Genomic DNA, 3,848 nt, shown 5'->3' with positions numbered 1-3,848 from the left:
CATCTTGACATTCATAGTGTTCTTGTATGCATTTTTTGTTTTGATCCAAAAAAAAAGAGAGAAACATAAAAATGACGTTTTAATTTTTTTTTCTCTTTCATCATTAAAAATTCAAAAAATCAAAAAATATCTTCTCCTTAATTTGCCCATAATTTTCGAAAATTTGAGTTGACTTAGTCAAAAATTATTAAAATTAGTTGTTTCTTGTAAGTCAAGTCAAATTTTCAATTTTAAAAATCTTATCTTTTCAAAACTTTTTCAAAAATCAAATCTTTTTCATTTTTTTTACTATTTTTCTAAATTTTTTAAATTGAATTTTAAAAATCTTTTTCTTATCTTTATTTCAAAAAAAAAATTGAAGCTTTACTAATTAATGTGATTGATTAAAAAATTTGAAGTTTGTTACTTTCTTGTTAAGAAAGGTTCAATCTTTAAATTCTAGAATCCTATCTTCTAATTAATTGTTAGTTAAGTAATTAATTTTAATTTTAAAAATTATATCTTTTTCAACCATATCTTTTTAATCATGTATTTTTATCATATCTTTTTCAAAATTTTATCTTTTTCAAAAATTTGATTTCAAAATATCTTATCTAACTTCTTATCTTTTTATCTTTTCAAATTTGATTTTAATATCTTTTTCAACTAACTATTTGACTTTTTGTTTGTTTCTTATCTTTTTCAAAACCACCTAACTACTCTTCCCTCTCTAATTTTTGAAAATATCTCACCCCTTTTTCAAAATTCTTTTTAATTAACTAATTGTTTCAAATTTTAATTTTAATTTTATTTCACTATTAATTTTCAAAACTCATTAACTCCTTTTCAAAAATTATTTTCGAAATTACTAACACATTTTTCAATATTATTTTCAAATTTCTCTCCCCCTCATCCCCTTCTATTTATTTTAATTATCTACTAACACTTCTCTTCATCTTAAAATTCGAACCCCCTCTTCTCCTCTTTGTTCGAATTTTTCTCTTCTCATTCTTCATTCTTATTCTTCTTTTCTTCTACTCACACAAAGGAACCTCTATATCTGGACAAAGAGGATCCCTATTATTATTTTTTGTTTCCTTCTTTTTCATATGAGCAGGAGCAAGGACAAAAATATTCTTGTTGAGGCAGATCCTGAACCTGAAAGGACTCTGAAGAGGAAACTAAGAGAAGTTAAATTACAACAATCCAGAGACAACCTTACAGAAATTTTTTAAAAGGAAGAGGAGATGGTAGCCAAAAATGATAATGCAAGGAGGATGCTTGGTGATTATACTAAACCCACGTCCAAGTTTGATGGAAGAAGCATCTTAATTCCTGCCATTGGAGTAAACAATTTTGAGCTGAAACCTCAACTAGTTGCTCTGATGCAACAGAACTGCAAGTTTCATGGACTTCCATCAGAAGATTCTTACCAGTTTTTAACTGAGTTCTTGCAGATCTGTAAGGCTGTTGAGACTAATGGAGTAGATCCTGAAGTCTACAGGCTCATGGTTTTCCCTTTTGCTATAAGAGACAGAGCTAGAACATGGTTGGACTCATAACCTAAAGATAGCCTGGACTCTTGGGATAAGCTGGTCATGGCCTTCTTGGGTAAATTCTTTCCTCCTCAAAAGCTGAGCAAGCTTAGAGTGGATGTTCAACCCTTCAAGCAAAAAGATGGTGAATTCCTTTGTGAAGCTTGGGAAAGATACAAGCAGATGACCAAAAAGTGTCCTTCTGGCATGTTTTCAGAATGGACCATAATAGATATATTCTATTATGGTCTATCTGAGTTCTCTAAGATGTTACTGGACCATTCTGCAGGTGGATCCATTCACCTAAAGAAAACGCCTGCAGACGCTCAGGAACTTATTAAAATGGTTGCAAATAACCAATTCATGTACACTCCTTAGAGGAATTCCGTGAATAATGGGACGCCTCAGAGGAAGGAAGTTCTTGAAATTGATGCTCTGAATGCCATATTGGCTCAGAACAAGATGTTGACTCAACAAGTCAACATGATTTCTCAAAGTCTGAATAGATGGCAAAATGTATCCAACAGCACTAAAGAGGCACATTCTAAAGAAGAAGCTTATGATCCTGAAAACCCTGCAATGGTAGAGGTAAATTACATGGGGGACGCCTTTGGCAACACCTATAACCCCTCATGGAGAAACCATCCAAATTTCTCATGGAAGGATCAACAAAAGCCTCAACAAGGCTTTAATAATGGTGGAAGAAACAGGTTTAGCAATAGCAAGCCTTTTCCATCATCTTCTCAGCAACAGACAGAGAATTCTGAGCGCAGCCCCTCTAACTTAGCAAAAATAGTCTCTGGTCTGTCTAAGGTCACTTTAAGTTTTATGAGCGAAACAAGGTCCTTCATTAGAAGTTTGGAGGCACAAGTGGGCCAGCTGAGTAAGAAAGTTACTGAAACTCCTCCTAGTACTCTCCCAAGCAATACTGAAGAGAATCTAAAAGGAGAGTGCAAGGCCATTGACATAGTCAACATGGCCGAACCTAGAGAGGAAGGAGAGGACGTGAATCCCAAGGAGGAAGGCCTCATGGGATGTCTCACAAGCAAGAAAGAGTTCCCTATTGAGTACCTAAAGGAATCTGAGGCTCATATAGAGACCATAGAAATCTCCATTAAACCTCCTTCTATCATTCATGAGCTCTGAAGAGTATTCTTCCTCCGAAGAGGATGAAGATGTAACTGGAAAGCAAGTTGCTCAATATCTAGGAGCCATCATGAAGCTAAATGCCAAGTTATTTGGTAATGAGAGAAAGCATGAACAGCTTCTCTCAATGCAGAGTCAAACAGAGCCCCCACAGTCAAACTCTAAGTTTGGTGTTGGGAGGCCACAAACAAACTCTAAGTTTGGTGTTGAACCCCCACATTCAAACTCTAAGTTTGGTGTTGGGAGGTTCCAACAATGCTCTGAACATCTGTGAAGCTCCATGAGAGCTTACTGTCAAGCTATTGACATCAAAGAAGCGCTTATTGGGAGGCAATCCAATTTTTATTTATCTAATTTTATTTTATTTTCATTGTTCTTTTATGTTTTATTAGGTTCATGATCATGTGGAGTCACGAAAAAAATATTAAAATTAAAAATAGCATCAAGAACAGCAGAAGAAAAATACACCCTGGAGGAAGGACTTACTGGCGTTTAAATGCCAGTAAGGAGCATCTGGCTGGAGTTCAACACCAGAACAGAGCATGGATCTGGCGCTGAACGCTAGAAACAAGCAACATCCCGTCGTTCAAATGCCAGAAATGCAGCCTGAGGAGAGCTGGCACTGAAAGCCAGAACAGAGCATGGAACTTGGGTTCAACGCTAGAAACATGCTGCACATGGGCATTGAACGCCCAGAACATGCATCACTTCGGCGTTTAAATGCCAGAATTGCATCCAAAGGCGTTTTACACACCTGATTGGTACAGGGATATAAATCCTTGACACCTTAGGATCTGTGGACCCCAAAGGATCATCTCAGGATCTGTGGACCTGGTGCGCGAAATGGTGAACAATACTTTTTCACAACTCTCATAATCCCCGGTCATGAACCCCAAAAACTTGGTGTTCAATACCATGGCATTACACAACTTCGCACAACTAACCAGCAAGTGCACTGGGTCGTCCAAGTAATAAACCTTACGCGAGTAAGGGTCGATCCCACAGAGATTGTTAGTATTGAAGCAAGCTATGGTCATCTTGTAAATCTTAGTCAGGCAAACTCAAATGTATATGATGATGAACGAAAATAACACAAAGGTAAAGATAGAGATACTTATGTAATTCATTGGTAGGAACTTCAGATAAGCGCATGAAGATGCCTTCCCTTCCGTCTCTCTGCTTTCCTAC

General features: G+C 36.2%; 1 non-coding gene across 1 annotated transcript; it reads right to left on the bottom strand.

Annotated features, from left to right (window-relative positions):
* Positions 1–1,619: 1,619 nt before the first annotated feature.
* On the bottom strand, positions 1,620–1,723 carry LOC127743396 (small nucleolar RNA R71). Its single transcript, XR_008004788.1, has one exon. It is a non-coding gene; the product is annotated as a small nucleolar RNA R71 (small nucleolar RNA).
* Between the last annotated feature and the right edge of the window lie 2,125 nt (positions 1,724–3,848).

The sequence above is a fragment of the Arachis duranensis genome, chromosome 10, assembly GCF_000817695.3.
Source record: "Arachis duranensis cultivar V14167 chromosome 10, aradu.V14167.gnm2.J7QH, whole genome shotgun sequence".
Taxonomy (NCBI): domain Eukaryota; kingdom Viridiplantae; phylum Streptophyta; class Magnoliopsida; order Fabales; family Fabaceae; genus Arachis; species Arachis duranensis.
Note: the sequence above shows the minus strand (reverse complement) of the source record. Positions and strands in the feature narration are given on the sequence as shown.